This window comes from Phyllostomus hastatus, unplaced genomic scaffold (genome assembly GCF_019186645.2).
Source record: "Phyllostomus hastatus isolate PE091 unplaced genomic scaffold, TTU_PhHast_1.1 phas_contig_40, whole genome shotgun sequence".
In the NCBI taxonomy this organism is placed as follows: Eukaryota; Metazoa; Chordata; class Mammalia; order Chiroptera; family Phyllostomidae; genus Phyllostomus; species Phyllostomus hastatus.
This window is the reverse complement of record NW_025333872.1, coordinates 66,123,810-66,147,008: the sequence shown is the minus strand read 5'-3', so window position 1 is coordinate 66,147,008 and position 23,199 is coordinate 66,123,810.

Sequence of the window (23,199 nt, the reverse complement as noted above, 5' to 3'; positions counted from 1 at the left end):
TGAAGTATTTTTAAGATCCTATTTTTTTAGTATCAATCACAATATTAAAAACAAAATATTAAGTTCAACATCAAATTATGGAATTTATTGTTTATTTATTTCTTTATTTTATTCCTGCCCAACTTCATTTTTTTTTCATTGCTTCTGAAAAGAGAGAAAGGGAGAAAGGAAGAGAGAGAGAAGCATTGATGCAACAGAGAAGCATTGATTGGTTGTCTTCCAACCATGCCTGGACTGGAGATCACCCTCACCTCAGACCAGGGATGAACCCACAACCTAGGTATGTGCCCTGACCTTTTGGTTATGAGACAAAGCTCCAACCAACTGAGCCATACCAGCCAGGGCAAATTATGCCATTTCAGGGAGATTGTTCTGGTTGTAGGTGAAGAATGCATCATCTATGTAAGAGATATTTGTGATGTTAGCCTATGTTATAGTTTATTTGTTTTTAACTGCCGAACTGGCACAGGTCAAGTCAATGACTACCCTGACTTCTAATGAGGTTAGTTCCAAACTTTGGAATATCATCACTTTGGAGTAGCATTATTCTTGGAGGGATCACTGGAGACAAAATATCTGATGAACATATGATATTCCAAAAAAAAAAAAAAAACGTTCATACCACTGCCTTGTTTTCCATACTACATTGTGTCTTAGGATAACTAATCCATCTTTCCCATAATATATATATTTTAATTGTGTTTCTGACCAAAGCTACTGGCACTTGTCAATTTTGTAAATAGTAGAAAGATTACAAGTAAGTAGGCTACAGTTTGCACCATTTGTGACTTTTGGATAAGAAATCTGGCATCTCTAGAAGGTAAGTATCACAATAATAACAACTTAGCAAAATAAGTTCAAATTTTCATATTATTTTAAGTTCACACAGATATTTGAAATATTAGATATTAAGTACAAGAAATTGTACTTACAACTTTAAGGTTAAAACATAAATTGATATTTTATGTGTGTATGTCTAGACAAATGAGTGTGTATCCATATTTCATTTGCTCTATTTTGTTAATGGAGATGTAATTTCCACTTAGTGAAGGTCTCTCCCATGCAGTGGTAGAGTTCCAGAGTTTGGAAAACAGATACAGTCACTTGCACAATAATCAGGATGCAGGCACACACAGATATTCTGATCACATTGAGGCAGTTACCTTTATTTCTTAATTTGTTATGAATTTTTAAGTTAGAAATGGTGCTAAATATCATTGACAAATTTTTACTTGTATTGAGATGATGTATGATTTTGCAGTTTTTTTCTTGGTTAGTTGGTGAATGGCATACATTGATTTTTTAGTTGCTGGACCAAATTTGTACTCCTACATAAACCTACTCTTGGCATTCCATCCTTTTCATTGCCATCAGCTGATCCTGATACTGTACACTGTCCGTTTTTATGTATTTCTGGATTTGTTTTGATAATATATTGCTAAAGATTTTGTGTCTGTTTTTATAATGGATATTGATCTCTAGTTTCCTTGTATAAGCTTGTGGCATCAGAGAAAAGCTTAGATTAGTGATCTGAGAACTTCCTTTTAGGCTGTCTATGTTAATTTACTCAAAGTGAGTTTCTAGTACACAGCCACAGTTGCTTTGCTTTGTTTTTCCATTCTGACAATGTCTGTTTATTATTTCTGGATTGACAGTTTATGTCTTTAAACACTTAAAAACATTATAACACTTCTTTCTGTCCTCCACTGTTTCCAAAGAGAAATCTATTGCCATTTACATTATCCCCCTGTTGGTAATAAATCAATTTTTCTCTGGCTGCCCTCAAGACTTCCTCTTGAAACTTTTCACTAATTTGATTGTGATGTGTCTATGCACAGATTTCTTTGACTCCATTTTGTTTGGGTTCAGTTACATTCTTGAATCTTATATTTATATCTTTTACCAATTTGAGAAGTTTATAAACATTATTTCTTGCAATATTTTTGGCATTTCAGTTTATTTATGTTGTTTGGGGTGTAGTAGCTATTTACAAAATGATACAAATTTCTAGAAAACAAGTTCATACTATATACCATGAATATTAAAATAATTCATGTCTTTGAATTCAATTACCCTTTTAGAAATCTATCTTAAAGAAATAATCAGAGCAGTGATCAAATATTTATAAACAAAGTTACACTTCCTAATATTATGCATGAGAACAAAACATATAAATGTTCAGTAATAGGGAATTTAGGCTAAGTAACCTATTATCAACAAGGCAAGCTTAATAACAATAAACAGAGTTATTAGTCAGAGTTAAATATGTATTGAGTGTTTAAGAGATGTAGCTTATGCTAAATATTGTGATGACAAATAATACATACAAATACAAGGTCATTTCTTTGATTTCCACTTAGAAAGATGATATAAATAAATATTAACAATTAAATGCAACATTAAAATAAGATGAGGTGTTTAAAACATTGAATTATTTATAAAGGATTTTAAAGCAATTAGATCTTAAATTTTTGGAAGAACTTAGAGAAAACATAATTTATATATCAGTATTTTTGTGTTCTTTTATAATTTTGCATCACATTGGATAGTTCAAAGCAAATAATGAGTAACACCATTGATGTTCACATTCAGTTCTGAAGTATTTTCAAATGCTGAATATAAATACCATATATAGTTTTATTTTTTGCCCACTCATTTATAAAATGAAAATTTATTATTGTTATCTTTAAGTAAAGTGATTCACAGAAATATTTGCTTTTGTCATTATTGCCATTAGTCTGATCAATATAGTAACTGTATATCTTCTGGTATACTTCTAAAGAGTTACAGGAAACACAAGCAGGAAGTGCATTTACCTGTTAATGACTGGAGACAAAAAATAAGAAAAAATAACAGTTATTTCTTTACTCTGTTTATCTGCATTTTAAACAAAGCCTTCACATAGGCAAGTCAGTGCTATGTGGCATTCCACTGTCACTGGGTGCCATATATCTTTCCACGCTGTTATCTTTTTCTTCTATCTTTACAGACCTCTTCTGTCTAACAGGAGCTCCAGCCACCATGTGTGAACTTGACACAAGAAAAAAGAAAAGTTAAAAAAAAAAAGACACAAGCTTTCTGCCTCAGTTTCTCAATGTGAGAAGCTGTTACATTCCACCAAGTAATTTCTGCATTACATCATTAGCCAAAACTTTTTCACATGGACACAGATTTCTATAAGAGAGGCAAGATATGGAGATTTTAGGTGAGTTCTTTTTTTTTTTAGTTTGCCTATAAGAATAAAAAAGAGAATGAAAACTAAGACTGCAATTAGTAATCTCTGTTGCAAGTATTTTTACTGATTACCATGGTTTAGCAACTCAAGTCCTAGACACTCTGTAATGTGTATATTACCATTTTTATGATGCTAAATTATCATTAGGTCCATCGAAGACATATTTAGAGAGGATATTCATAATATAAATTCTAATACATAATATATATTCTGAAGAATATTAATATTCTTTAACACTAGTACCAGTGTTAAGAAATTCTATTTAATTATGAGTAAAAATGAAAAAATCTCTTAATTATTCTGATTTAAACTACTCCTGAATCAATTCAGTGAGAGATCAGATGTTTTATTCAGATATTATCAGCCATAACCCAATTCAAAGGGCTTTTTGAACATTCATTTCTCCTTTAAAAAAAACTAAACTAATGAAGAAAAATAATACACAAGATCTTGGCAGCTTGCAAATTTCCAGATTATCTGTTCAGACAATATCGATTACACATCTCGGCAAGCAATGCTGGCTGCCCACATTACAGCCATTCATTTCCTCCTTCCTAATGGCATCTCTATTGCATTTGGCTTTGGGATTGATAAACTTGAAGAGGTATGGGTCCCCTTCAGACCTTAGGGAATGAGCTTTGATTAGTCTAGGTCATTCATGTAAAATAAGTCATTAAGTAAAATAAGGCTTATTTGAACAAAAGCACTGCAACACTAAGACAGTCAATCTGATAGGCTGCAGGGCTATTAAGTATCTAACAGGCTCCTAGCTTATACAGCACAGATCCACTCTACAAAGGGATGATTCACGTCCCAGGCAGGGTAGAGTGGGATGGCATGAGATTTCATCTTGCTACTCAGGATGAGGTACAGTTTAAAATAATTTCATTTATTTCTAGAATTTTTGTATTTAATATTTTTGGACTGAAACTGAGGAAGACAAAATCTCAAGTCAGGAGGTGAGAAGTTAATCCTACTCTATTTGCTGGTGGTTGGGTTAAGATCAGGCAGGTAACAAAATTCTCAGTGGGCTAAACATGCCAAAGTGGAAAGGCAGAAAAAACCTGGAACCTATGATGTTGTTGAGCTACTGAAATAGACAATCCTGGAATTGATTTATCAAATGATTAAGCCACTGAATGTTGGGCTTTCTGTTAAATATAGTTGAAAGTATCCATCTAGAATGACAATTATCCTGACAATGATTTAACTTTCATCTAGACAAAAATGTGTATTGCCTTTCTGTTCTTAAAATTCTCATATGTTTCAGATTTTCTTAAAGAATGTGTCTATTTTCTCAAGTCTTAATCTTGTTGAACACAAAAATTGTAGAATCAAGATTTCCTTGAAAATTAAATAGCAAGGTCTATGAATTTTCTTATCAACTTGGTTTGAGAATAAAGTACAGACAAATATTTCTAGAAGAACCATTTTTCTAATCAATATTATAAAGAGATGAAAAGTAAAAAATAATATAAATCTATCATAATTTCAAAAAAGTCTTATTTGTTATTCTGAAAAAAATTTGCAAAAGCCTATTTAACTAATTCTAATGTTAAAACCAACATTTTAAATTTAATGTTAATTGATAACAATGAATGACCTCCTGAGTTTACTTATTACTTAAGTAGAGTTCTGGGTCACATTAGATGACTTTAATGGCTGATGGCTGACTTTAATGGTTTTTTTCAAAGTTTCAGTACAGTATGCATTCATCATCTTACAAGTCTATTAAACAAATGCTATTTTAAATAAATACACAAGCAAATACATCAATAATCTGAAATGAAAAACTAATGAGATCACCTATATCACTTTGTGCAAATGCTACACAACCTTACAGTGACTTGAAATTACACTTGTGATGCTTGTCTCAGGATTTCAGTTGCCATTGTAAAGGTCAATCATATTTAGATTGAAAAAGATTTTTGTGCTTTGATTCATAATGTTCAGGATTTATCTATGTGACATTTTGGAAATACTATATGACTAGACCTTTAATAATTTCTTATAGTTCAGTAAATGTTCTTTTTCTTATTGTTAGTGGAATTTACACATGAAAATTAATCATTGACTAATGAGCTTCTTTCATAAAATGAAAGATTGCCAAAAATTCTTCTCTACAAGCATTTTCAATAAGAAGTCATCAAATCTATAGAAAATCATTATTTAATTGACCACTAACCCAACGACAATACAATGGTTAAGATTGCTCAAATTTCTGGTGACCTAGCTTCTCACAACTTCAGCTTCTTCTATTAATTAAAGTTTAAAATCCCAGCTATTATAACACATAATGCCCAAAGATGTAGTCATTTTTATTCAGAAATAAAAAATGTATCTCTTATTTATATATATTCCTTGCAGGTTGACAGAGAAAAGAAGTGGAGAGGAGAGGAAAAGGGAGGGAAGGGGAGGAAACATGGTTGAGTGTTGCGCACGGGTCACCGGCTAGCAGTGACCACGGAACACTGTGGATGGCTCGCCGAAACACACGCGAGAAATAACAACACATGCACAGAGACAAACTAGTTTCTGTGGGGAAGTAGGGACGAAATGGCCACCCCCCCTAGTGGGGAGCGCACTGATTTACCGTCCATACCTGCTTTTATTAGGCTCATTTTGCATAATAATTCAGGTAAAGTACAGCACTCACCAGGGGAAGTAAGGAACTATAGAAAACAAAGAACTCTGCCGGTCTATTGAGTTGGGCGGGTCAAAGAGCTGTAAGGCTGAGGAACAAACTAGCTTCCTCCTAAGACCCTTCTCATTCAACTGAGAGCGTTCTAAACAAAGAAGGTTTCACAGTAATTTACATGTTCTTTCTTAGGCCTGATCACCCCGGGGAAATCCGCACTTCCCAGTACCGAGCTGTACTACCCTGTCATTGTTTCAGGCTTAGGTGGAGCACGGGAACTAAGGCCACCGAGAGATAAGGAGATTTTCTCCCAGACGCTGAGAACTCAGGCTATGTCAGAGCCGAGGAGCGAGGGTCCATCACCCCCTTTTGCTGCAGCCCCCCAAGTCCTTCTTTTGGGGGGCCTCCCAAAGTGATCGTGCCTGGCTTGGGTTGTTCCCCCCGTGGGGAATCTTACCCGTCTTTGGCTAACCGACCAAGCTTTTTGGGGGTTCAGCAGCAGAAGCAGCATTCCTGCCAGGAAGATAAGCTTTTGTCTCCTTGCTGGCTCACGGTTCCAAGGGCGTTCCCTTAGCCTTAGCTAGGCGGGGGTTTCAGCCTCTGATACCAGTCAGGGCGGTTCCCAACAGTTGAGAGCATTCTGGACTCAGAGTTCCAGGTAGATGTGGTTTAAAGCTTCCCAAACATTTTCCAACATGAAGAAGGGCAAACACAATGAGGATAAAGAAGGCACATCTGCTCCTTACCACTCTATAATAGAAATGACTCAATTAGTTATTGTTAAAAGCATCTTTCTATAGCCTAGATTTTTCTTTCTCTTGTGACTTGTCTATACACCTTGTCTATCTCAATGTATGCATCTCAGTCACCACAATATTCTCTCTTCTTTCTTTATTATCCTAGTTCATTGGCCAGAAAAAATTGGTAAAATGATTATGGTGTTTTTGAATAAGTTCCTTCTCATGGTGAAAATGATTAAGAAAAACATGAAAGAAAAACCTATGCCCAGAAACTGCCTGTATATGTCAAACATACTAACGTATTTCAGGATGCTGAGGAAAAGAGCACAGCTAAGATTAATTGCACAGTAGTGTTCTCAAACAGAGGTGCAAGTGCCTAGGAGTTTATAGGTAGCCAGTGGTACACAGTTTAGGGGCTTATAGCTATAAAAATGAGGGCTTCCCTTTAGCTTTTATAAGCATGACTCTATTTCTCCAGGCTAAGTCTTCTTTTCAGACATAAGGATAGGTGAGTTCTCTATACTTACATTGTTGGAATATATGCTAGAGACCAACTTACTGGGGATGGTGTGATGTATAAACTTCATTTATAAAATACATACTATGAATGCCAGTGTAGAGTTTACTGTATACTCAGGTATGAACATGGTTTTATCCATCTGCCTCACTCCCAGACACACTCAGCTTCATTCAAAAACATTTATGCATTTAATGCAGGATAATTGAAGCTAAATGTGTTACCCAAGTGTCTCTAGGAATCAGACTAACATTTCCTTAGGTAGTAATGTGGCTTATTTGGCAGAGGGCTATTTGCAAGTAAAATTGCTTGATCACGGAATAGCCACATTCAACATTTTCTGTCATAAATTTCCAAATTTACTCTCTCCTCCATCTTTCCCACTGAGACTGTGTTACAGAGTGACAAGGCGGGGGCAAGGGGGCCAAGGGTGATATACTATTACCAAAAGGAACCCCCAGGTTCGTTATGTCCACCACCAGAGGAAAGACGTCTCTCAATGCCAGAGATTCATGAAAAGGAAAGGACATGTTTATTTAATGCTATACAGACTTAAAGTAGTGACCTAATGTCTTCATCAAAATCCCAAAGTCCATTAAAACACCCACAAACACACAGTCCTTCCTCCCCCCCTCTTTGCCCAGTCTGGGGTACCATATCTCAGGAAAGGAAATAGAAGTCCATGGTTCAGGCAGCCTCTGGTTCTTCCCAGTAATCCGTCTTGGCTGGTAGGCCTACCTCGGTTCCCAGCACCATCAGCTGTGTCTCCAGGATCTCTGCTAAAGCTGGGTGGTGGTTCCCCCTATTAAAGCTGCAGGGGTGCCCACTGTGGCAAAGCCTTGTGGTTCTCTCTCCCAGGACCATGGGAGTCCCCACTCAGTCAAAGCAGCGTGGTTCTCTCTTCTATTGCCACAGCCACATGGTCCTCTCTCTCACAGGGCTGTGGGAGCCCCTACTCTGCTAAAGACCTATTGGTTCTCCTCACATGTCCACAGCCGAGTGGTCCTCTCGGCACAATGGCCATGGGGGTCCCCACACAGCCAAAACCACGTGGTTCTCCCCTCCTCAATGGCTGCCACCAAATCCCCAGGCCAATCCTCCTCTGCAGCCCCATTTCCGACTCCTCCTACAATCAGTTACGCTTGCTAGCACTCTCATATCCTTCCAGCTTTACTGGGCTGCCATCGTGAGTCTGGGCAGGCATGGCCCTATGTCATGGAGCCAATCTTCTCCAAGCTCCCATGCAGGTGCTATAACTCAGGGGACCTGACCCCCAGTTACATCTTGGTGGGGAAATTACTTCCATCCCCCTGGCTCAGAGCAGGGCCACAGCTATTTAACATATCTATATAACCAGTTAAAGGTTGTAGATATGTTAAATGACCACACCTGAGGTTAGGTGCAAAGCTGTTGCTATGCAAAACAGCCCTCAATGGCCCTACTCCATTTGTCCCTGCCCCCAACCCACACCTGTCGAAGGTAGGGGGTGAGGACATCCTAATATTTCCTGAACACCCTGAGTTCTGGACTCCATTCCAAATCCCTCTTTGGGGTCCCCCTCTTGGCTACACTCTGTTACAATTGTATAAAACCAAAGTGAGTAAATTCTCATTTCCTACTAACTCATTAAAGAAGAGTAATAAGGTGAGTAGTAAGAGGTGAAGTTTCAAAACATAACAGAGCCAAAAAATGTAGGGACAGTGAGGTCATTGTCAGGATAATAACATTTACTTTGAATGAAACTGGGAGCTAATTACAGGGGTTTTACAGAAGGATGATATGATCTGAATGATTTTTTTTTTAATTAGTACTTCAGTTACTGTGTTAATAGCAGATATTAAGTTGACATTATTTTGGTTCTTACTTGATACATTTAGTCAGTTAATTGGACAATCAAGACCTGGTGTGGGCCGAGGTGGTAGCACTGGCAAGAGTGAGAAGCGGTGTGATTTTGGACGTATCTGGATGGCAGCATCAATAGCATTTGTTGATGGATTAGATCTATGCTTTGAGAAAAACAAGGAGTCAACGAAGGCTACAAATGTTTTGTCCTAAGGAAGAATGATGAATTGCTGAGGCAGGTTTTAAGCTTAGAAGAATGGAAAGGGATACTATTTTTGATGTGGTCTTTTTGAGTCTGAGATGTCTCAGTCATCTAAGGCAGCAATTTTCTACTAATATGTTGCAAGAATTTTTAAAACATGCAATGCCCGATGTTTCAGTCAGAGTACTGACCTCTTCTTCCTTATATCGTCAAAAAATGACAACAGGCAACACAACAAGAGCCATCAGTATGAGTGCCCTGTCTTGAACCCTAAATATAAAAATAATATAATAGAGTTGCATCTTACTGATCATGTCTCATAAAAAAGGTTGCATCTGACTAGTTAATTCTTGGCACCAAAAATCCTTATATACAGATACAGGTATCTGATATTTTTAAAGCCATTTTGAAGCAAAAAAGGTAGTTTATTACTATTATTATTTTTGTAAATCAATCAAAAGTACACCTCTTTTTGTCAGCAAAAATATATTTTGTGTGTGCCACAGAATTTTAGTCCTTTATGAAGTGAAGAAAGGTTGAAAATCACCCACATAAGTGGTGCTGTAAAATTCAAAGTTGTACATACTAGCTTGGATTTCAGGAGTGATATCTGGTCTGGGAGTTTGGGCATATAGTACTTAAAGCTAGGATATTAGATGAAATCATCAAGATAAAGTGTGTGTATAGAAAATATAAGATCATTAAGGAAGAAAAGCAGAAGCTTGAAAGGAGACCGAGAAGAGATGAAATATATGTTAGGAAATGAGCTTAATATCTTTAAAAGTAACTGAAAATAATATCAAGAAGGAAGGAGTGACACAATGTTTAAAATATTGCTTACTGCCCTGGCTGGCGTAGCTCAGTGGATTGAGTGCGGTCTGCGAACCAAAGTATTGCAGGTTCGATTCCCAGCCAGGGCACATGCCTGGGTTGCAGGCCACGGCTCCCAGCAACCACACATTGATGTTTCTCTCTCTCTCTTTCTCCCTCCCTTCCCTCTCTAAAAATAAATAAATAAATCTTTAAAAAAATATTGCTTACTGATCAAATGAAATGTGGACTGATAATCAACATTATATTTGGTTAACACTGAGTCATATCAGATTTTGACAAAAGCAGTTTCAGTGAGTGGAATAATACAGTGAAAATCTGACTAAAGGGACCTCATGAGAAAATGAGAAGAATTAGGTATAGTTGATTAGATAATCTTCTTAAGACATTTCATTGCATAACTAAAGAGCAACAACAAGAGCAAAATAGCTATCAGGAAAAACATGGTCACTTCCGCCTGAATCCATTTCAAGTAATGGCTTCTCCTGGAGCAATATGATCATTTTCAGAAAGTGGTGGGGGGAACAGGGATGGTGCTTTTGGTGGAAAACACATTACATAGAATACAGTGCAATGGTCTTCATACTTGGAGATAAAATAGGAAAGGAAACAAAATAAGGTATGTGTAAACCTTGTGTATATTAATATGATATGGTTACAAATGAAGGGCAATCTGAGATTTTGTTTCTTTTGTTTGATTTTGTTTCTGGAAAAATGAAGAAATACATAATGACATTAAAATACAAAGAAAAAGAGGAAAATAATTGTGAATCTATTCCCCATGATTACACAGTAAGTGGAAGGTCCTGATTTTGAACATATTTTATCTGAGAAGTATACTCTTCACTGCTGCAAATACTACCAATATTTAACTGAAGGAGGGTTAATTCAGGCTCTATGTTTTTCTATACACAGGCATTCATTATTTACTTTCACTGGCCATTTCTCTACTTTTAACATCATTTTTTCTAAGGTTAATCCAAACATCATTTGATGTAAATTTAGATAGTATTTCATAGTGGCTCCAGTGAATCTGGAGGTAAATAGAGCCAGAAATTCTGCTTTTATTTTCTCTGTTTTCTATGCAGATGCCACAGTGGAGTCAGCCCATCAAGGGAGAAGTTCCAGTGCTCTAAGTTTTCTGTTATTACAGTTTTCTCAGAAATCCAAGGTTTCCCAATACAGCAGTTGTCATTACTTTCTAACCCTCGGGAGGAAGAGATTCCAGGTTGAGGGCTCACCATTGGCCTTATCACTCACTTTATTTTTCAGCCCTACAACCTTCAAATGAGGGGTTGTAAGATTTTGCCACAACATTTATACTCACTTCTCATGATTCTGTTGCCTCAGAGTTAAAGATTTTTTAGCATAAGTCCTTTTTCATTTAGATTGTAATCATGAGGTGCAGAAATATTTTTTTAACTCTTCACTCATGAAAAACTTTTCTAAATTTTTAGGGGCACTTGAAGTTTTTAACATGTGACCATTCCCCTTGACCATTTCCCCCATGACCTTGAAGTCACATATGCTATAGGTTGGAGTTGGGATTGTAAGTAACAGTAAACAAAATTGTCTTAGATTTCTGTGTTGAGTGTTCATTGTGGGGGTTCATTATGGAAAGGAGAATACAATTAAGTTAGCAGGAAAAAAAAATAAAAAATCAAGAATGCAGTAGAGTAACAAATTTTAAGTCAAAAAGACTTTCAAAGAGGGCTGTTTTATAAATATTTATTTCTCTGAAATTTTGCCGTTTGTTTTGGATAAGCTACAGCTGATAGAGTGCCACTTGATAAAAATATTGCAAAACTACTCATATATATCTGGTGATTTCTCTTTAATTTCACTTGGTTATTATTGACACATTTATCATCATTTAAATTATGAGATAAATATCAACATAAACAATAATATATCCTTTATAGAACAGCTTTAATGCCATAATGATCTTTTTTGTCATAACAAATTAGTTTATCTCATTGCAGACTATGGGCTTCCAGCTTTGCAGAAAATACTTTCTGTCAATATAATCTCACATAATTTATGATGATTACAAAATGAGTGAATTTACTTGGTTACTAGTTTCAGGTGACAAGTTCAATTAAGAATGTTTACTTTTGTATGTCATCTTTGCCTCTTTGTCCTTTTTAAACTAATTTTCCTTGTAAAATTTTAACAATGGGAAGGAATTCATACAGACATTGCATAAGGTTGTTAAAAAGATATATTTTTGTATTCTTTGCTTTACTAAACTTATTGCAGAAAATATTTTAAAATTAGTATAATTGCATAATTATAGATTGACAAAAATCAAAATACAAAATAAATTAAATGCCTTCTAATTACAGTACAATTCAAATAAAAATGTTTGTTCATGAAGAAATTAAATTATTTTTAAATGCTTATTTATAGAATAAAATAGTGGTAAATCCAACTTTTTATGCAATTTTGTTTCTAAATTGATTTTCCATTTCAGCTATTAATGAAATGACACATGAAATGGCTCTAATTTTGTGTGACCATATTAAGCAGAGAGTGCACATTCAGAGCTGGCTTCACCGATAATACTGCTCAAAGGTTGAGTTTATCTGCACCCCGGAAAGATAAAAGAAGAAAATGTAGCATAAATGATGAGTCTCACTTTTCCTTGAATAAAACAAGCACTTAATCTGGTGAACTTTAATTAAAGATGTTAATATTCTTTACCTTGTCCTTTTCTTTGCTCCCAACCCAGAAGTGATGTTTGCTAAAAACACTTCTGAAAATTATGTCATTACATATAACCTTCTTTGAATATGAATTAAGATTATTACCTTGTGTTCTTTTTTCCCAATGGAAAATTATGCCAAAACATATTTAAATTTTTCTTGTATTGCTAGATAAAGTTTATTTTTATCTCCTATTTACCAGCAAGAACCTAAGATGATACTAAAATTGAGCTATAATATTATTTACACTTCTACACACTGGCAACATTGATAAAATAATTGTGAGTATTAGCTTCAAGAATTTTTATACTTTAATTATGTAGCATATATATTTTCCATTCTCTTAAAAATTCTTCTTATTTTAAGATTGTATTTATTTATTTTTAGAGAGAAAGGAAGGGGAAGAAAAAGAGAAATACATCAATGTGTGGTTGCATTTTTCATGTTCCCTGCTAGGGACCTGGACTGCAACCCAGGCATGTGTCCTGACTGGGAATCTAACCAGTGACCCTTTGGTTTGCAGGCTAGCACTCAATCCACTGAGCCACACCAGCTAGGATCATTTAAAAGTTCTTATTGTCAAGATGCAGTTGGACTGTTTATTTGTATATTGTGAACCCATATAAAGGATAAAAACTCTTAAATACAAAAGCAATTTTATCACTTCTTGAATTTAAAACATATAACCTGCTAATTAGAACTTGCTTTGTGTTACAAGAAATGTGCAAAAAATGTATCCAGTTAATTTAACTTACTTTTGTGGTAAATTATGTTTAATATATTTTAAGAAGATAGATAATTCCACCAAATTTTATGTTTTTGATGTATTGTTGTTGTTGTTTTTCCAGGAGATATCTATATGATTGTTTTCCCCCCCCTTAGGTTGCCACATATATGAAAGCAGCCACTAAAACTTTATGCAAGGAAAAAAATTAATTAATGAAGCTCAGATCAACAGGGGCATTGAAGAGAATTGATTGAAATAAAACAAATAAGACTAGGAGTCTTACCAGTGGAAACATAGAGGAAACTGACAAATGGTATTCAAATACCTTTAAAGTTTTCCTGGGACCCTATAGTGCACAAAGGTAGTTGTACTTCACTGTAGTCTTTCAAAGATTCTCAGCAAGCTTACACACACTGAATTAAATAGCCCTAAACTTTGTCACAATAAATGGTTTACTATTACCTTCTTGTATGTAAACAATATGGACCTTGTTAGAAAATACCCACTGAGAGCTCCTTTGAGCAGCATCCTATGCTGATTTTCAAAAATCAACACGGATGAATAGACCTTGGCCAATGCATTGTCTCTGTGTTAATTCCTACCTGTCTACAAAGAGTTTCCAGAAAACTTTGGGGAACTGGAAGAGTACATGTGAAGAAGGATTTATAAATGTTCAGGCCTGTGTCATGGGAGATTTTTTTTAAGGAGTGGGCTGAATTAAGTTGTTGAGTAGCTCAGGGGCGTAGTGTAACTCCAGTTAGAATTACATTATCAGAGTGTGACCCTCACCAGACAGCAGTAAAAATATTCTCTTTCTCAGCTCATTATTCTTTTCCTTTAATTTTCTTTTTCTGGTCTTGTCAGCTCTGTGGGTAAAGATAAAAGACTTTTGTGCGTGTTCGAGTCTGCTTAGCATGCCCTAATGTTACGGCTTGCTTAGGTCCACCCATGGACAAAGTTGAATGCTCTGCACTCAAGCCCATGTAATCAAGAGGCTTCAATGGCTTTTGAAATATCGAATCCTTGGATTTACACACATACATGCACAAACATGTGCCCAAATTCCTAGATGATAAGTACAAGCTGTGGAATGAATGAATAAGGTCAGGATGCTAAGTCCAAGCCAATTACTACGCTTTTAAAAATAGCCTTCAGGAATTTAGGGATTATTTTAGTCTTTTTGGGTAGCCATAGCAAAATATCACAGATTAGGTGACATAAACAACAGAAATTTATTTATTTTTCTTACAGGTTCTGGAGGAAAAACCTGAGATCAGGATGCCAGCATGGTTGGTTTCTGGTGAGACCTCTCTGGCTTGGAGACGGCCACTTTCTAGCTCATGAACACATGGCCTTTCCCTGCTGTAGAGACAGCTCTCAGGTGTTTGTAAAAGGGGCACTGATCTTATCAGATTGTTACCAAACAAAAAAGTGGGGCTACATCTGCCTTTTGCCACAAAAACTAAACTCATGAGGCAGATGCTGGTGTGAAAAGAGTGGTTTTGTTCAGGTGCTGCATGAACTGGGAGAATGGTGGACTTTTGTCTCAAAGTCCATCTCCTCAGTAAAACCAAGATGAAAGACAGTGTCCACAGTTCCTGCTCCAATTTAAAGGCCTTTGAAGCCCATAGGTGACTATTAAGTGATCATCCCTGCTTGTTCCTCACTGCTGCCTGCTTCTGGCTCCCTCCTGGAGACGATGTGGAGCTGGCAAGGACATTGGCCATGTGGCTGGTAGGGCTGCAAGTTTGCACAAACACACCAGTCCGTGTGTCACCAGATGGGCAAGAGAAAGAAAGGAACTCCCTCCTGGATGTCATGGGTCAATTGGCCTTCACAGCCAGTGCACTGTGCCAGAGCAGGTAACAGGCCAGTGAGCCATGTCCAAAGAGGAAAGAGAGAGGCTTGTTTGTTCCCCTGGGTTTATATTAGCTTGAGTGTGGGATGGACTGGGTTCTTTCTCAAAATTACCCATCTACTTCCCAAAATTTGAACGCTTCAGGTGGGTCCACCTCCACTCAATTCCTTTCTTTCCCATGCTAGAGGGACAGACTTTTTTGGTACCTTACCTCTCCCTGATGCTATTTTGGATTCTGTGAAGCATTTGCCTGACCTTCCCTGGTCCCACCCCCAATCTGGTATCAGAGGGACAGGGAGAAGGGCTTTTCCTGATGCTCACGGTAAGAGCCTCCCCCTGTAGCCAGGGTACACTCTTGGGCTCTGACGGCCCACAGGTAACAGGATCAGGGACCTACCCCTATGACATTAACTCTACCTTTTTAGAAGCTCCTTCTCCAAATAGAGCCACACTGGATTTGGGAGGAATACAAACCTCATGCCATGATAGACACTATTTTATCTGTGACAGAAAGAGGAAGACAATTATATATAATACTGTTTATAACCTCACAACTCCTTAAGACGTAGCATAAATATATCTAGAAGTAGCATAAGAGCACACATTTTCAGCTCATGTTGTTGAATAAAGATGAGATAGGACTGACTAATGGGAGAGAAAAGGGACAAATGGAAAAAAAGAAAATTACACCCAATAACTGGAATATTGCATTTAGAACTAAATATACACACATGAAAAAATCAGAACCAAAAGTTATTAAGTGACTTAATTGTCTTATATGAGCAAGTCTTAATGAAGGAGTTTTTTTCATCAACTTCCAATTTATTTCCAGATTAAAGTGCAAATTGCCGCTTCTACTTTTTCAAGGCTACCCAAAGTATGACTTTCTGTCAAAGCTGCCAAGAAAAGCTGAAGCCTGAACAGAACAAATCAGCACTGTCAGTTCACTGTAGCCACATTATGAGGAATTAGTCCTAATGAGGAATGACTTCTTGAAGGAGGTGACTTAGATGAGGCAGTAGCTCATGAGTACCCACCTTGAAAGGAAGCTTCGTGCTGAGTTGTGTATAAAGTAAGATTTTTAAAGGTCAGCTATGAAATAGGATATAAAACGTAAGAGTGCAGAAGGTCCTTGACATTTGCTGACAGAAGATTACATTTAATCTAAATGAAAGCAATGTGTCATTGGTGGAATTTCAGGAGGAAAAATAATTGGGCCCAAACAATGAATTATTGTGAAGAAAGTTAAGGGCAAACTTTAGAAAGAAATGGCCAGCAGAGGGAAATTTTGTGAGCTAATTATGTGAAGGTAGGGATACTATAATACTAGTTTACTGATAATAAAAAGAGAAAGAGAAAAGTTAAGACATGTCAAATTAAAACAATAGAATTTAGAAAACAATTAGTGGTTTAAATTAAAATCAGTAAAATGGTAAGCTAATGACAATATTGATGATAAGCATCAAATTAGGCAAGATGTTTCAGGAAAAAAGTTCAGGTGGTGCCTGCAGTTTTCCTTTGAATGGTGGGTACTGTAGAAAATGGTTAAAAAACTCATTACATCAGAAAAAAAAATCAAATAAAAAACCACCACCACCAACAAAAAACTTTTATTTGGGAGTTACTAGCATAAAAATCCTGTGACATATTAATGTTACTAATATATATTTGTTTTTATCAGTTTAGAAATAACTTATTTCAATATCTTATCATAGATATTATTTCAAACTATTCTAACTTGAATTATTTTAACAGTTTTATGCATTTAGAAATCCACCGTAATTTCTACCTAATGTAACCTACTGATATCAACTAGGGGTGAATAGATATCAGACCACAGAGATTAAGATAGGAGTTGTTCTTCACATATAATCTGTAATATTTCCCAAGCTTTAATTTTATAGTAGAAACTTATTTTAGAATATTAATATGGAGTTAGAGGATTAGAATGTAAGAATTTTTATAATAAAAAAATCTCCTCTCCCTCTTTTAAAAAAGTAAATCACTTTTGTGTGCTGAAGGCTACTTTTGTCACAGTCTTTTCACTGGAATTCATCCCCTTACTAGGTGGTAGGTTTGCTTTCACCCTAATGTGCACTCAGAGTCATGATCGAGTTGTCCTGGATTATTTCCTTTAAGTAAACCCTATTATGTACCATGGAATGGTCTTCCAATGTGAACTTAAGGTGCATCTACCTATATCATATATATATGGTTTGCAAAAAATTTGTCTTATGTTTGGCTTGGTTTTCATCCTCTTAAGAGCATCTTTAATGAAGAAAAATGTTTTCATTAAGCTAAGGTTCATGTTATGAATTTATTACTCATTTTAAATTGTGCTTTTTAATTCTACCTAGGAGATCTTATTTTCTCCCAGGCTAACAAAGAATTTCTCCTCTACATTTCACAATGTTTTAAGTTATGTCTGCACTCTATTTAGGATACAGTATAGGTATGTGCTCCATTCATGGCTCATTTTTGAGTCTGGTGTGGTGTGGTGTGATCATCAGTTTTCCTTATTTTTTCCCTGTTGATATGCAGTTGTTCCTATACACTTTGTTGATCTGTGTGTGCCATTTTCTGGCTTCTTTATTCTGTTGTATTGATCTGTATGTTCAGAACTATTCTGAAGCCACAATGCCTTAAAATTGCTTTTTCCAGTTGCTCACAATGTATATTTCCTCACAATGTTTGATATGCTCTGAGGTAGCACAAACACTTTTTACTTACTGAGTATAAATGACTTGATGGTCACAAGCCTATGTTACAATAGAAGTTTGTAGTTTTTTTTATTTTGAAATTAGGTACCATAAATTCTCCATTTGTGTACTCTTTAATTTTTCAAAACTGTTTTGGCTATTCTAAAATTACTGTAGTCTTCTTTATACATTTAAAAGCAGTGTGTCAACTGAAAAAGGCTGCTTGGATTTTGATTGATATTAGTTTAATTTTGGATTAATTTAAAAGGAATTTACATTGTGATAGTATTCATTGATCTATTTGATGAACATAGTATATCTCTCAAGTTATTTGGGTCTTATTTGAAGTTTCTCAGCAATGACATGTAATTTTCTGTGTATGAGTATTTCAAATCTTTTAAAATTATAATTATTTCTTGTTTTCATTCATGTTGAAAAAAGAAAAAATGTTTAAAAATCAATTTCCAATTTCTTGTTATTAACATGTAGAATACATCTGATTTTTATATATTGCCCTTGTATTCTGACCTTGCTAAATTCTCTTATTTACTTTAATACCACCATATCATTTTTATTAATTTCTTTTGTAAATTTTAGTTTCTTTATGTGCTGGTTCAGAATGATCTCTCTCATTCTTCTTGTATTTTCTTTCAAATAGCTGCACAGTATATCCCTCTTTGGTGGAGATACCATAATGCCAAAACTTGCTTAGCTTGCCTGACTGATAAACATTTGGCTATTTTCCATCTTCTGCTATTTAAATACTTTGTGAACTGTCCATTTTCCCTTGCAAAAAGTAAGATTAGTTTTCTTTGGAGTCTAAATTCCTTATTCCGACTTTTATCCTTTCCTTGATAATTAGGTCCTAGTGAGTTTCATGGTTTAATATGCAATGTATGAAAAACATTACAAAAAGTTTATTTTAGATTCTTTTGCTACATTAGAAATGGTTATATGCTTCCTAGCATACTCCTTTATATAAACTTTCCTTAAGGTTTCTAAAGTTATAAGATACATATATTTACTGATTATATGCAATGTATAAACATTTTAAATAATTTTTAAAGATCTTGTAGCAAAAGTTCCTCCTGCTATTAAAATTTTCCTCCTCTGCACCACTCTGTGTAACTTACCTCTTAGAGCACCTTTAGGATAATGACAAAAATACCAATTTCTTAATGATGTTGCTAAAATATAGCCAATATGTATTATATTTTAATTTTAAAAAATGCATATTCCTCTAAATAATTATCTAACCACAACATTAAGTATAGGAAGTAAGCAATTTTGATAGAATTTTATGAAAAGAATTAACACACATTATTCAATGTTCAAAGTTTAAAGAAGCCCATCTTAAGACTGGACTAATGGAAAACCTCTGATGTGTTCTAGACTCAACATAATATTTTGTAGTAATGTAAACCATGTTTTTTTAATACGAGTTGGACATGATTACATAGAATTATCATATATCTAAAAAAGTTTTTAATAGAGTCACTATTTTATTTAAACCACTACTATATAATCAGATAGTGCTTATAAAATCAAAACAATGAACTCCATTGGTATTTCATAGTAAAGAACATGTTCCATCATTATATCTGCCTTTGGTCATCTTATCATAAAGTAGCAGCAAACAAAATGTGAAACAAAACTGACCAAATTCTCCTGTTGCCCTAAATAGTTACATTATACTCTGGAAAAAAACAATAAGTTACTTCATAGTTTCAATATTTTTCCCCTCAATACTACTCGTTCTCAGTTTCCTTCTGTTTCATTAAAAGACCCTTAAAGCCCTTTCGGATGGCATGGGGCTAAAAGACTTTTCCTGACATAGCTAGGAAGAGCATCTAAGTTTAGAGACACCTCAGTAGGAGAGAAAATTCTGTACTCAGTAGGAATAACAAATTATCTACTTACATGGTCAAGGGAACAATGTGAACAACATCCAATGAGAATTACAACAGTTTATTGGGCCTGCGTGGTCTACTATCATCCCATTCCTCTTGCTAGCTTTTCATTTTAAAATGATGTATCACTTAGTCCCGATTAAGGAGACACATGAAGTAAAGAGTAGACTCCAAGAACATTTTCTTTTGTAAAAGAGTATCATTAAGGGATACTACATCTTCTATCATGCAATATCTGAAAGCGTCTTATATGTCTTATGATGAAATGCATGACAAGACAAGCAGAGTGGACAGATAGAAAGAACCTGGAGCCTTGTTGTTATAACTCAGTCAGTGAATCAAACAATCCTGAAACCCACTCTACTTCCAGACTTACTGATGTATCAGATAATAAACATCCTAACTGCTTAAAGCAGCTTGATTCAGTTATTGTTGTTGTGGCTGAAGCACCACAATTGATACAAGTAGAAGTCAAAACGAGAGACCAAGGTAGGTTTTCAGATATGTTGTTCATCAAGACTTTCTGCGCACTCACCTTTGGTGATACATTAATCATCAGAACATCAAATGTCAATGAGGAAGAGCAGAATATTCCCAGGTCCTACTCACCGGGATGTAATTCCCAGCTATACAGTCAGATTAAGCTCTCATTTATGTAGAGAATAAATACCCATCAATGGAAAAAATATCACCTACAGTTGGACAAGGCAGTGGCAGTAAGATACTGACTGATTTCCTGGTTATGTAAATCTTATTTCTATGGTACATTTTTAATCAGATATTTGCACTAGCCTAAAAGTTAAACCCTTCTTCTTCCAGGGAAAACATAACTCCCAGTGTAAACATTCCAGTTTACAGCTGTTGCTACCTCCTGTTCTAAGGTGTCTTGTCTCCCTATCTCTAGGTTGCTCAAACTTCCAGAAGGAAACTATCAAACAACAACAAAACTCCAACATTAAGGGCAAGTTAGAGAAAGAAACCTAAGAAAAATAGAGGCATATTGAAATGTCTTCCTCCATAATAAGATAATTTGGCTAATTAGAAAATCTAGAAACGTGTACCTCTGATTGCCTTCACTCATGAGCTCTCTACAGTATCTATGCTAATTTAATTAAGAAAGGAAGAAAGCAGAAAGGCAACATCACTGAACTATGTAATGTACAGTAAGTACATTAAAAAGTAACATTTTAAATTATGTCAAATAGCTTAGCCACACTATATTTTATGATGCACATGGAGCTATGCCATTTTATTTTCCCAATACTACTTAATAATGCTAAAAGGTGAAATTTTCTAATCAAATAATAATTATTATCCTTTTGAGTTGAGTGAAACTGAGAGACAGGAGCTGACTGCCCAATAAAATAAGGTGTCTCCCATATCTCATTTCCAAGGTATTTGTCACATTCCTATTTTCCAAAATAATTCATAAGTAGATATGCACTTTCGAATGCATATGTTTATTACTTTTAAAAATTTTATATCAAGAATCATGCTGAGCCTTACTTATATTTGAGCTCTAAATTTGTAAGGAACACAGGAAAATACTAATCAAGGAACTTGTAAAGTTTACCTGATTCTGCCATGATCCGAGATGATCTATTTAAAATAAGAAAGTATGAACTCTGTTGTTTGACCATGCAATGCAACTAGAGATAGCACATTCAAAAGAGTTTCAGAGCAACACATACAAAAGATATTGCCAATTAAGTAACTTAACTTTGCTTATTAAATTCTTTCTCACTCTTTCCCAAGAATACTGAGAAACTTACATGCATTATCTCATTATTTTCTGAAAACTACAGGATAAGTATTTACAGATAAGGCAACAGAAGTTTATAGTCATCATTCATAGTTATACTTCTTACTACTGTTGGAGTTAGGATTTAAACTGAGTTTTTTTCAACTTGAACTTGTGCACCTATTCAATGAAATACTTGCCCCATCAATAACAGAAAATAGAAGTTTAGAAGTCTACTAAGCTAAATAGTTGAAAGCACTGGAAAAATAACAATTCTTATTTGTACAACCTATCCGAAGGTAGAATAGGTATGTATAGAAACATCTATTATTATAGGAAAATGTATATAGAAAAAAATAGCAAACATATTTGAATATAATTAGAGCTGTTGTTCATAACAGAAAACATGCAAAGTCTGTCTAGAAGGTATCTAGCTATGCAATATGAAAAATAGACACATTCATCAAAGAAGACGTGAGATGCAAGAAACATTGTACATAGGACAAAGATGCCTCATCCCCTCCAAAGTAGACACCTTAAGACCTCACACAGTTCTCCCGTTTCCTATCAGCTGCTCCTTCATATTTTCCTGAATTTCATCAGTGGCCTGAAACACTTCCCTTTCAAAGGCGATTTTAGTTTTGGGAAAAGCCAGAAGTCATAGGGTATGAAATCTGGGCTTTAGCGGGGCTGAGTCACCTGGGTGATTTAATGTTTCACCAAAAATCTCTGGAGAAGACATGATACAAGAGAGGGTGCATTGTAATGATTAGGCAGCCAATCACCAGTTGCCCATAGCTGCAGCCTTCTCAATCATCCGAATTTTTCCCACAGAGGAATGTTCAAACTTAACACAAAATCTGATGCAGATTCATTGTTCTACTCACTCAGTCATTTTGAATGTCACAGTCACATAGTACACATGCTCACTTAATGGCATTTACCACCCCTACTGACTAGTACAGTGAAGTTGTCATTATTCATGCATGCAAATTCCATTCAACTGTCCTTGGCTGCTAGGTTATAATGATGTTGCACAAACCATTCTCATAGCATTAATAATGGCTGGACTTTTTTTGGACAGGCCTTGTATATCAAATCACATTCAGAGTGATAAGATTAAGGAATACCTTAAAATAATAGCATCACATCCAATAGAGTTTACTTCCCAAAGCAGAACAAAGAAAAAAATAAAAGAATTAGAAATATTACACATCACATCAAAGTAAAATATCCTCAATGTATACAGAAAATGTAAAATATAAACCATTTATAACTCCAATATAAAAGTATAATTAAAAGATATATTCTTAACATAGTATAGTCTAGCATTTTTAGTAAACATATCCCCTGCTTTGTGGAGCTAATGAAACAAACATTAAAATGTAATTCAATTAAGATGCGTTCTGTAGTAAAGACACTCAAAGATATATGCGCAGGTAGCATGTTCTAGTCTGATCTGATCAAGGAAGGTGCCAGAAGATGAAAGATGGATAGGACTAAGCTATGTGAAGAGGGGAAAGGTGAGCACACTAGGCAAAGTACCAGCACCTT